This window comes from Pongo abelii, chromosome 3 (assembly GCF_028885655.2).
Source record: "Pongo abelii isolate AG06213 chromosome 3, NHGRI_mPonAbe1-v2.0_pri, whole genome shotgun sequence".
Lineage (NCBI taxonomy): Eukaryota > Metazoa > Chordata > Mammalia > Primates > Hominidae > Pongo > Pongo abelii.
Window position 1 is genome coordinate 144,014,883 of NC_071988.2, and position 12,900 is coordinate 144,027,782.

General features: G+C 36.6%; 1 long non-coding RNA gene across 1 annotated transcript in view; it reads left to right on the forward strand.

Moving 5' to 3' along the window:
- The first annotated feature begins 528 nt into the window (after nucleotides 1-528).
- The window catches only part of LOC112133086 (uncharacterized), a 146,245-nt gene continuing 133,873 nt past the window's right edge, over nucleotides 529-12,900 (forward strand). The window contains exon 1 of the long non-coding RNA XR_010139777.1: nucleotides 529-841. This is a non-coding gene — a long non-coding RNA (uncharacterized LOC112133086). The remainder of the gene's footprint in view (nucleotides 842-12,900) is intronic.

A 12,900-nucleotide genomic window follows, 5' to 3' on the forward strand; every position in this document is an offset into this window, starting at 1 on the left:
AAAATTCTCTTGACTAAATTACAGAGCAAAAATCTGACTTAAAATAGTTAAGATTTCTCATACATTCATAACTGCCAGTTTTGGATTCCACACAGGATTAACAATGAAGGTTGCTCCATTTTGTATTCTAATAGTTAAAATTCCTGATCAGCAAATTGCTGGGCAAGATGTCAGAGTCCTGGCATTGGAAAGTGGTTGACTCATGGGTTGGTAAAAAGAATGTACAGACAACAAACAATATAGATTTAAAAAGAAAAGTTTTATTAGAAAGAAAGAATGTTGCAGAAGAGTGCAAGAGGAAGCCTCAGCAAGAAAGGACTGACTGCACCGGATGGATTTTCCTTAGGTGCATTTGTGAGCATTAAAGTGGGAGCTTAAGGGAAACTTGGACCATATTAGCCACGTAGGTCATAATAAATTATTACATTTGTAGACATTTTGGTGCCTTAATGTCAGCAAGGGTTGCACAATGAGTTCTGGCTTGCATGCATTCTGGAGATTTATAGAAATTCTAGTTACTTATAAATGTTTTGGAAAGAGGCCTGGAACCAGATGCTGGCTTTAAATAATAGGGAAGTCTAATTACTTCTAAATTCCTCCGATGAGTTTTGTCTCCAGATGGCCTCTTGATGGTCACCAGCTGATCTTTGCTCTCCTCAGGAATCAGTCCCTTTTGGTTTGATATTTGTATGACTTTGCAACTTTTTGATCCTCTTCCCATCCATGGACAGATTTTGATTTCTTGTTTCCTGTCTGTGGCAGCACACTAGGATTTGGGGCCTCTGTGTGTAGACAGTCAGCTGGGAAACTGAAAGTCTGGAGAATATGGCTGGGCAGAAATGTAAGTTGTACTATATTTGTTGCTAGTGAAACTTTCCTTTATTTGAGCTATCTTTGGGGTGGTTCTAGATCTTGTGAGGACCGCTTTGAACCTCTTTAGAGATGCCTTGTGCGTCCTTGCTTAAGTCATAATCTTGGTTAAGGCTTATTGTTTTCACTTGGGAGAATACCTTTGGTAAATAACTTCAAAAGCCAGAAATAAGAGCTATCTGAACCAGCTAAAATATAATAAGAAACCTAAAAGGATATTTATATCAATATATACAAATTGTGTGTGTGTGTGTGAGATAGAGAGAGAGAGTAAATATATATAAAAGGCTTTTATGCTTTTTCTCTTTCTGGATTTTGTTTGGGGAATTTTTTTCAGTTGACTGAAACCATTTTTTTAAAATTATGTGCTTGGTCTCTCCATTTGCTTCTACTCATCCCTACTCCTCTTGTAACCACCCAGCGAGTTCACCTTGCCCACTGCCTAGACAGAGCTGATTTAACAAGACAGGGGAATTGCAATACAGGAAAAGTAATTCACGCAGAGCTGGCTGTGCGGGAGACCAGAGTTATATTATTACTCAAATCAGTCTCCCCAAGCATTCGAGGATTGGAGTTTTTAAAGATAATTTGGTGTGTTGGGTAGCGGGGGCAGTGGATTGGGAATGCTAATTGGTTGGGTTGAAGATGAAATCATAGGAAGTCGAAGTTGTCCTCTTGCACTGTGTCAGTTCCTGGGTGGGGGCCACAGGATCAGATGAGCCAGTTTATCAATCTGGATGGTGCCAGCTAGTCCATCAAGTGCAGAGTCTGCAAAATATCTCAAGCACTTATCTTAGGTTTTACAATAGTGCCTCAGGAGCAATTTCGGGAGGGTCAGAATCTTGTAGCTTCCAGCTGCATGACTCTTAAACCATAATTTCTAATCTTGTGGCTAATTTGTTAGTCCTACAGATGCAGTCTAGTCCCCAGGAAAGACTGGGAAAGAGCTGTTAACATTTTTGTTTCAAACTATACACTAAACTAATTGTCTCCCAAAGTTAATTCTGGCTACACCCAGGAGTGAACAAGGACAGCTTGGAGGTTAGAAGCAAGATAGAGTTGGTTAGGTCAGATCTCTTTCACTGCCTTAGTTATGATTTTGCAGTGATGGTTTCAGTCCCTCCCTTTGAGTTTTATAACACCTTATTCTTACGACGTGGTCTATGAAGATGGGAAAAGGCTGACCACTGCTCTGGCTTTTTCTTCCTGTCGGGGGCCATAGTGGGAATAGGAGATGATCCCAAGGTGAGAAGAGTGGAACTGCTTTCCCAGATGTCTTAGCATACTCAGTGTGGGCTGGGCTGGGGTTCCGAGGCTTGCATGATAAAGGCATTAGTATTCTCATCTATAGTTTTAGTACAGCATTTAAGCAAACAGTGTACTATCGAGTAAATAATGAGTCCTAGGATAAGGAGTGCAATTCTTAGTTTTAAAAATAAAGATTTGAAAGCATTAGTTTGGGGACTTGTAGCTCACAAAGAATTTAAGATTTAGTTCAAATTGTAGAAAATAATAAAAACTCAAGAATAGCTAACAACAGTTGTACTGTAGTTTTTGAAACATAATTTTCTCCCTTCAGTGCCCATTTTTATTAAAGATACATCATTATAGGACAAATTTACTTGTAAAATAAGTTATAGTTTTATTATGTTTGAGCTGATTATTTGCATAAAGTGCAGTAGGAATAGTTTTTTCCCATATAGGCTCTTTTTTTAAATTGGCTTTGCTGAAACTTTCTTCTGTAAGGAATCTCAAATTGTACTTTTTAAAGCCTTGAAACTGAGCCACGGATTTTCTTTGCCTGCAAATACCAGTATGAGTTGGGTGCACTTCCCTCCTCTTAAGGTCCCCAAGATTACTTGGGGTTCCTGGGCCTGTCAGAAAGTGACATTCTTTACTTACCACCAGTCAGGAACCCTGAACAGGGAATGTGTAGACAAAGTATGAGGCCAGCTTTCCTAAGGGGCTTTTATTGGCTCTATAAGTCAACCTTGATCTTTAAAGAAAGTATGCCATTCCAGTCAAAAACTTGGTAAAATAACCAGTTTCTCCAGTTGTGCCTTGTTACAAAAGAAAACAGATTCTTATTGTACTCATGCAAATAACTATACTGCCATAAGTTGAGAATACTCACAAATAGTTTTTATATTAGGGAGAAATCACATAGAGAGAAAGCAATATGCTCCACATTTTCCTCCCAAGAGTATAAGTTATTCAATTGCTAAAAGTTTTAAATAGCTAAAAAGGAAAAAGTTTTCTTGACTCTGAGAAGCAAAAGTATTATTAATATTTAACACATCAGTTCTCCTTGAGAGTCCTAGAAGTTTGTTTTTTTCCTCTATTCCAATAACACAATTTCTAAGATTATCAGAGACCTGCATTCAAGAGTACCCACCAGAGTCCTATATCTGATTATAAATTGCATTCTGAAAAGGATCAAAACAAGACAACAATTGTCCATGGATGGCAGAAGTCTCAGGACAGCCATAGTTAAAGATGCAATCAACCAGAAAATCTGGCATCTCTGTGACACACAACAAATTAACATAACAATTATAGTTTTTGCTGATAACATATATTGAGACATATCAAAATTATAGGAATCTTATATAATTTTATAACACATACGAATACATATTTATATAACTATAACCCAAAGAAAATTAAATAACATTTTATATTTGACAGTGCTCCCTTCATGATTTTAATACATCAAATAAGCCAAATGTGCCCTTTTTGGACTTAAGAGGACCTAATTTTTTTCTTTTTTTAACTTATCTTAGAATTTGATCTTAGAAGGTTTTACAAATATTAAAGGTTTAAAACACTGGATATCACAAAATAGAATCACAGGTTATTCATTTAGCTGAAATGTTCAATTTGTGGAAAAACTAAATAATACCCCTTTAGCTTTAGCCAATATGTTTACACACAGAATTTCTAAGATTAATCTTTCACAAACCTTTCACAACTTGCTCAAACCTTTAGCTATATTCTATCTAACTTAAAACAATCCAATCGTTTAATCCTCAAAGCTAGACAAAACCCAAATTCCCATGCCTTTTTATAATCTTTTACCAAAAACACATTCTATTTTCCTTACGCACCTGGCATGTAAAACTGTTTCCCCAGTAGTCTTAATTACATGTTTCAATGTTACTTTTAGCAACTTATATTTTTGGTAAAAATCTGGCAAGTAAGTAATTCTATTTATGTACCAGGTGTGGAGCCTAGAACACCAGAGAGAAGTGCAGAGAAAGTTTGACTCTTTCCAGCATAGCTAGGGAGCATGGCTAACTCCGCGTGTCCCCAGGCCTTACCTCAAAGTCAAAGAAGCAGTTTATGACATTAAAGCATTTAGCAAATCTAATCTCTGACTTACTTTAAATGTCTAAATTTATCAGATGTCTAAATATTTTCAAATGTTTAAATTTTATAGACATTTTTATTTTACTAATAATCTTTAAAACCATCTTTATTTCCCAGGGATTACTGAAATCACGTAAACTAAAAGGCATTAAAGTTTTTATTTTTCTGACAAAACATTTGATTTAAGCACTTATTATTTCTTAAGCCAACTAAACAGAGTGCTTTTCTAAACATCACACACAACAGATAAAAATACACAGAAAGAAGAAAATTCAGTAGTTGTGAGATTTTTTGTTTGCCAGTTTCTTAACTGGATTCCTGGCTTCAGGGTGGAGCCCTTCAAGGAACAGGGCCAGGACTAGGGCCCAATAAGCAGACACAGCTGAAAGGCAAAAACAGATCCCCAAAATTTAAGGTTCCATTTTTATACAGGATCTTGGATCCTCCCTATAATGGGATTGCTGGGTTGAATGGTATTTCTGTCTTTAGCTATTTGAGGAATCACCACACTGCTTTCCACAATGGTTGAACTAATTTACCTTCCCACCAACAGCATATTGTTTCCTTTTTGCTGCAACCTCACCAGCATCTGTTATTTTTTGACTTTTTAGTAATGTCCATTCTGACTGGTATGAGATGGTATCTCATGGTGGGTTTGATTTGCATTTCTCTAATCAGTAATATTGAGCTTTTTTCATATGTTTGTTTTCCACATGTATGTTTTCTTTTGAAAAGTGTCTGTTCATGTCATTTGCCCACTTTTTAATGGGGTTTTTTTTTCTTGTAAATTTGTTTAAGTTCTTTATAAATGCTGGATATTAGACCTTTGTCAGATGCATTGTTTGCAAAATTTTTCTCCCGTTCTGTAGGTTGTCTGTTTACTCTGTTGATAGTTTCTTTGTGCTGTGCAGAAGCTCTTAAATTTAATTCGATCTCTTTTGTCAATTTTTGCTTTTGTTGCAACTGTTTTTAGCATCTTTGTCGTGAAATCTTTGCCATTTCTATGTCCAGAATGGTATTGCCTAGGTTGTCTTCCAGGGTTTTCATAGTTTGGGGTTTTACATTTAAGTCTTTAATCCATCTTGAGTTGACTTTTGTATATCATGTAAGGAAGGGTCATTTTCAATCTTCTGCATATGGCTAGCCAGTTATCCCAGTATCATTTATTGAATAGGGAGTCATTTCCCCGTTGCTTGCTTTTGCCAGCTTTGTTGAAGATCACATGGTTGTAGGTGTGTGGCCTTATTTCTGCACTCTCTATTCTGTTTCATTGGTCTATGTCTCTGTTTTTATACCAGTACCATGCTGTTTTGGTTACCATAGCCCTGTAGTATAGTTTGAAGTTGGGTAGGGTGATGCCTCCTGCTTCGTTCTTTTTGCTTAGGATTTCCCTGTCTATTCAGGTTGTGTTTTGGTTTCATGCAAACTTTAAAGTAGTTTTTTCTAGTTCTGTGAAAAAGGTCATTTGTAGTTTGATAGGAATATCATAGAATCTGTAAATTGCTTTGGTCAGTATGGCCATTTTAATGATTAATTCTTTCTATCCGTGAGCATAGAATGTTTTTCCATTTGTTTATGTCCTCTGATTTCTTTGAGCAGTATTTTGTAATTCTCATTTTAGAGATGTTTCACCTTCCTGGTTAGCTGTATTCCTAGGTATTTATTCTTTTTGTGGCAGTTGTGAGTGGGATTGTGTTTCTGATTTGGCTCTTGTCTTGGCTGTTGATTTTTGTATGTTGCTAGTTATTTCTGTATGTTGATTTTGTATCCTGAAACTTTGCTGATGTTCTTTATCAGCTTAAGGAGTTTTGGGGCCAAGACTATGATTTTCTAGATATAGATTCCTGTGTCTGCAAATAGGGATAGTTTGACTTCCTCTCTTCCTATTTGGATGCCTTTATTTCTTTCTTTTGACTGATTGCTCTGGCCAGGACTTCCAGTACTATATTGCATAAGAGTGGTGAGAGAGGGCATACTTGTCTTGTGCCAGTTTTCAAGGGGAATTCTTCCAGCTTTTCCCCATTTAGTATGATATTTTCTGTGGGTTTGTTATAAATGGTTTATTATTTTGAAGTATGTTTCTTCAATACCTAGTTTATTGAGAGTTTTTAACATGAAGAGATGTTGAATTTTATCAAAAGCCTTTTCTGCATCTATTGAGATAAACATGTGGTTTTGGCTTTAGTTCTGTTTCTGTGATGAATTACATTTATTGATTTGTGTATATTGAACCAACCTTGGGTCTGTTTTTTGTTGTTATCCATTCAGCCATTATATACTTTTTAATTGGGGAATTTAGTTCATTTACATTTAAGTTTACTATGGATAAGTGAAGACTTACTCCTGCCATTTTGTTAATAGCTTTCTGGTTGTTTTGTATAGCTTTTATAGCTTTTGTTTCTTCTTCCCTTATTGTATATCTTTGTGGTTTGGAGGTTTTCTATAGTAATAAGGTTTGATTAATTCCTTTTTCTCACTTGTGCATCTGCTGGCTTTTTTTTTCTGGTTACTGTGGGGCTTACATTAAAAATCTTGTATTTAGGCTGAGCACAGTGGCTCACACCTGTAACCCTAGCACTGTTGGAGGCTGAGGTAGGAGGATTGCTTGGACCCAGGAGTTTGAGACCAGCCTAGGCAACATGGCAAGACCCCAACTTTACAAAAAGTAAAAACAAATTTTGTTGGACATAGTGGTGTGTATTTGTGGTCCCTGCTACTTGGGAGGCTGGGGCAGGAGAATTGATAGAGCCCAGGAGTTTGAGACTGCAGTAAGCCATGTTCATGCCACTGAACTGCAACCTGGGTGAAAGAGTAAGACCCTGTCTCAAAAACAACAACAACAAAAATCTTGTGTTTATTACAGACTATTTTAAGCTGATAACAACTTAACTTTGGTCATATACAAATACTTTTTATTTTACCCTCCCCACACAATCTACAATTTTGTGGCCTTAATTTTAATGTGTTCTACTTGTAGCTGTAATTATCATTGACCATTTTGACTTTTAACCTTTATATTAGAGATTTAAAAGATTATATGCCACCATTACATTATTGGGTTATTCTGAGTTTGATAGTGAATTTACTAGTACCGAATTTGATTTTGAGTTTATGTCTATCAATGACTTTTATACTTTTGTGTGTTTTCATCCTTTCACATCCAGTTGTAGCACTCCCATGAACATTTCTTGTAAGGCTGGTCTAGTAGTGATGAATTCCTCCAGCTTGTGCTTGTCTGGGAACTTAATTTCCCTTTCTTTTCTGAAGGATAGCTTTGTTGGGCATAGTATTCTTGGTTGACATGGGTTTTCTTTTCTTTTGGCACTTTGAATATATCATCTTACTCTCTCCTAGCCTTCAAGGCTTCTGCTGAGAAATCTGCTGATAGTCTAGTGGACATTCCCTTATATATAACTTGACCTTATTTGTGACTTGATGCTTTTTTCTTGCTATCTTTAGAATTCTCTTTGACTTTTGACAGTTTGACCATAATATGCCTTAGACAGGACTTTTTGGGTTGACTATATTTGTGGACTTTGAGCTTCCTGGATTTGGATGTCCATATCTTTTTCAAGACTTGGGAAGTTTTCATTTATTATTTCATTAAATAGGTTTTTCTATCCATTTTCCCATGTATTTCCCTTCTTAAAAAAAAAACCCATAGTTTGAGTATTTGTTCACTTAATGGTATCCCATAAGTTCTGTAGGCTTTCTTTATTCTTTTTCTTTTTTTTTTTTTCAAAAGAAAGGGTAATTTCAGAGGCCTGTCTCTAGTCTGTTGTTGAAGCTCTTGATTGTATTTTTATTTTATTCATTGTAGTCTTCAGCTTCAAGATTTCTGTTTCATTTTTTTACGATCATTATGTCTGTCTCTTTGATTAATTCTTCCTTCAGATTGTGAATTATTTTCCAGATTTTGTTGAATCATCTTTCTGTATTCTCTTATATCTTACTGAGTTTCCTGGAGATCATAGTTTTGAATTTCTTTTCAGGCATTTCACAGATTTTCTTCTCTTTGGGGATCTCTTACTTGAGAATTACTTTGTTCCTTTTGAGGTTTCATATTTCCTTGCCTCTTCATGTTTCTTGTGTCCCTGTATATGTATCTGCACAGCTGGTGGAACATTCTCCTCTTCCAGCTTTATCAAGTAGCTTTCACAGGGAAAGATATTCCTGTAGATGGGTCCTAGATGCCAGTTGGGTAGCATGTTTGACATTGGTTTAGGTAGATGCAGTAGTGTAGTCTTCATGTAATTTCTTTAGCTATAATCAATGTTAGCAGTTTCTGCATATGCCTCCATGGTCTAGGATTTGGGCGTTTATGGAGGTGGTGGCATGGCTTTGCTGGGCCTGGTGCCATTAGGAGTGGTAGGTAGTCTTCAGCCCTGGGAGAATGTGCATAAGGCAGACAGTGACTCCACCCATCATGGGGGCAGAGTTGCTGGGTACAGTGCCACCGAGTGGGCTATTTCTCAGGCCTTGAGGGGTCACAAAGTGCAGTGGCTTTGTTCACAGGAGTGGTCACAGAGGAGACCTCCCTGCTGTACAGGACCACCTTGGGGTGCAGGATGCTGCATAAACTTTGTCACCAGGATAGCAACTATCCCCCTGGGTCTAGGTTCTGAGTAGTTGGGGTCAAGCCATTGCTGCCACTTGTTTGAGCATGGTTGAATAACAATAAGTCCTCAGGGATGAGGAGATACACTGGCTATTGGTCCCTGGAGCAGGGCATACTCTAGTAGTGGCTCTGGTCTCAAGATGGTGTCATAGGTCACAAGAGCAACTTGGGTCACAGGAAGTAGTGGGGGCACAATATGTGCTTATTCTCTGGAACAATTCAGCCATATGGTCTCTGGGAGATACCCTAAACTGGGTTTAGAGCTTGTATGAAGCACCCTAAACTGGGCTCAGGGAGCCACAACACTCACCTGTAGCAAGGACTGCAGATGTTTGCAACAGTACACTATTAGAGCTGCTAGAGATCTGCCTACCTTTTCCCCACAGTGAGAAGTCTCTCCTACTTCTGAGCTATTCCCAGCCAAGGAGATGAGATCAGAGAGGTAAGGTGCTTAACTTCTCTCTCTATTCTGCCACCATGAGTGTCAGTGCTTCACAGGGTTTCCATCACTTTCTTGCTATATTCTCCTTTAAACACTCTAGTCAAATTGTGGTTGTTTATTTGCTGCATTGGTCCTTTTTTTGTGGAGGTCAGTGGGGAAACAAGAGTTAGGCATTATCTAGTCAGCTATCTTGCTGACATCACTAGAGTGTTCTTGGTTTTAAAATACATCTCTAATTCCCTAAATAATCTATCAGCTGCTCAGGAATGATTCTTAGGGTGCTGCAAGAGGAAAAGGGAAGGAAACTTTGCAAGTCATTTAGCTTATTTCACTGTCTCCAGAAAGAGCCTGCCCCAGATTCCTTCACGCAAATGGACCTCTGAATTCCATGTATCCAGCAATAAAGTGTATAGAGCTTTTGTTTTTAAGGTCATGTGTTTTTCTTTTTTTCTCCCAATTAGAGCGTACTGCATGTTCATTGTAGAGATTTTGGAAAATAGAAAAAAAAAATACAAAGAAGAAAAAAATCATCTACAGTCTCATATGCCCAGCAACAATTACTCCTAACAATTTGATGCATTTCTTTCTATTTCTTCTCTGTCTCTTTATTTATGTTTACACCCTTTACCTTATTGGGATAATAACAATACACATGATTTTGTATTCTGCTTTTTTCACCCTACATTATATCATGGCTATTTTCTCAGGCAAATAAATATTTTTTGAAACACTCCTAACAATGCTTTGGGAACATTTTATTTAATGAATGTATCATACATAGTTTATTTCATCATTCTCTTGATAATAACCCTTTTTTTTTTAACAAGTTTTGTTTTGTTTTATTTTATTTTATGTTTCAAGATACATGTGCAAGTTTGTTACATAGGCAAACATGTGTCATGGTGGTTTGCTGCACCTCTCACTCCATCACCTAGGTATTAAGCACCACATGCATTAGCTATTTATCCTGATGCTCTCCCTCTCATTATCCCCCAACAGGACCCAGTGTGTGTTGTTCCCCTTTCTGTGTCCATGTGTTCTCATTTTGAACAAGTTTTTTTAAAAAATTACCTTGCCTGAAATGTCACCGAACAAGTTTTAACATTATTTATAGTACCTTCATATAGAAGCTAGATTAAAATTAAGACTTTTAATAACACACATGAAATATGCAGTGCCCTATGCTTTATGCTATAAATCATATGAAAAACTTTAAGTCCAGTTCTCTATTCTAAAGAGATTTTAGGCTGAGTGTGGTGGCTCATGCCTGTAATCCTAGCACTTTGGGAGGCCGAGGTGGGTGGATTTTGAGGCCAGGGGTTCAAGACTAGCCTGGACAACATGGTGAAACCCCATCTCTACTTAAAACACAAAAATTAGCCAGGTGTGGTGGCAGGCGCCTGTAATCCCAGCTACTCAGGAGGCTGAGGCAGGAGAATCGCTTGAACCCAGGAGGCAGAGGTTACAGTGAGCCAAGATAGCACCACTGCACTCCAGCCTGGGTGACAGAGTGAGACTTCGTTTCAAAAAAAAAACAAAAGAAGAAGAAACAAAAATAATAATAAAGAGATTTTAGGTTCATTATGGTGTGTTTTATTAAAAATTAAGAGTTTTATATAGCTTAATACTTAGAACATATAGCTTATAATTTAGTACTTAAAATTAATTATTTTAAAATTCTATTTCTTTTACATTCTTTTTAATTTCTAAAACCATGTGAGGCAACTTACAATAAAATAAACTGCTAAAATAAGAGTGCAGACCATTATAAGAAAAGGAAAAAGACTGGAGTCTAGCCATAAAGTGTAAAGGAAGGAAGAAGAGACCTATGAAACCGGAAAACCTAACTTAAGAACAACTACTGCAGTGAGCTGAGAGGTATGCAGCTTTTTATTATCTAAAGGTCATTTATTCCATTATCTATTTATGATTCCAGTCCACAAATATTTATTGAGCACTTCCTATGTGCCAGGCACTCGGTTAGGGGCTGGGAAACAATGATGACCAACATAGACATGTTCTTTTGGAACCTATATTTCACAAAGAGAGATAAACTTTCCTGTCTCTGAAGGGTAGTGTTGTCAATGGAACAGAGATCTTCTACAACTCTTCATTTGTCTTATAAATCCTAGAAGAAGCAATGGGTAGTATGTTAAGTGAAAGAATTCAGCATAAGGTTTAAAAATAAAGTCCATTAATGTCAAATTTTAAATAGAGATAATGAAGTTTGGATAATAAATATTATTCAATAGAAATATGAATGAGTAAAACATTCTTTGTGAATTCCATATGTATGTTAACTGTATTAGTGTTTTGATAATAGTAATGCATTTGGCCATTTTAAAATATTTCTTTTTTAAAATTAAGAAATATGAGCATATTTCTAACATTTTGAAAATGAGAGAAGAAAACTTCCCTTTAAGACCTTGACCTGACCTAACGATTATTAACATTTACATCTCATTCTAGTTTTTTAAGTTGGCGTACTTTACATACCGTAATCGTACCTTACATAAAATTGTTATTAAATTGTTTTTACAAAGCATTACATCATAAACATTTTTCGTGATAGTCTTCATGAGCATAATTTATTTAGCTATCTCATATTATGCTTTTTGTTATTTCCAGTTTTTTCTTCTTACAAATAACACCAGGGTGGACATGATCATCATATAAACATTTCTCTATTTTTAAACTCTTTGTTTGGAATAGCTCCCCAAGAAAGATTTCTTTTAGTTTGAGGGCTGAGATGTATAAGTTTCCTAGAGCTGCCATAACAAAATACTACACACTGAGTGGCTTAAAATAACAGAAATTTATTTTTTCACGGTTCTGGAGGCTAGAAGTCTGAAATCAAGGTTTTGGTAGAGTTGGTTCCTTCTGGAGGCTCTGAGGAGGAGTTTGATCTGTGCCTCTCTCCAAGCTTCTGGTGGTTATCAAAAATCCTTGGTGTTCCTTGGCTTGTAGATGCATCACTCCAGTCTTTGTCTGTGTCTTCACATGATGTTCTATTTTATGCATCTTTACATAAGGACATCAGTCACTGGATTTAGGAATCACTCTAATCCTGTATGACCTTAACTGAACCAATTATATCTGCAAAATCCTATTTCCAAATAACATCACTTTCACAGATATCGGGGTTAGGATTCCAACGTATCTTTTAAGGGGACACAATTCAATCAATAGTAGGTAGCTAATTATTGCTGACATATATTGTCAAAATTTCTCTGTAAAAGACCTGTACTTATATGAAATATGCCAGAAGAGTACGAGAGTGGTTTTATTTTATGTATTTAATATGCTTAAAATAGTTATGTTTTACTGGTGAAATGACCCTTTTATCATCTTGTAGTGACTCCCTTCCTCTCAAGTAATGTTTTGCATCTGGGACTAACACTGCTAACAGTATTCTCATGGTGAGATAATATACAGGTTTTCACAGGCTGTTCAGAGTGTGGGGAAAACTGGCAGAAAGGCACTGCATTATTTGAGTTCTTACAAGTTGCAAATAGCATGTGTCAGTTACCTAAGCAGAAAAGGGATTCTTATAAGAACATGTGGCAAATCTGGAGCACTCAGACACAGCAGTCTCTTGAAG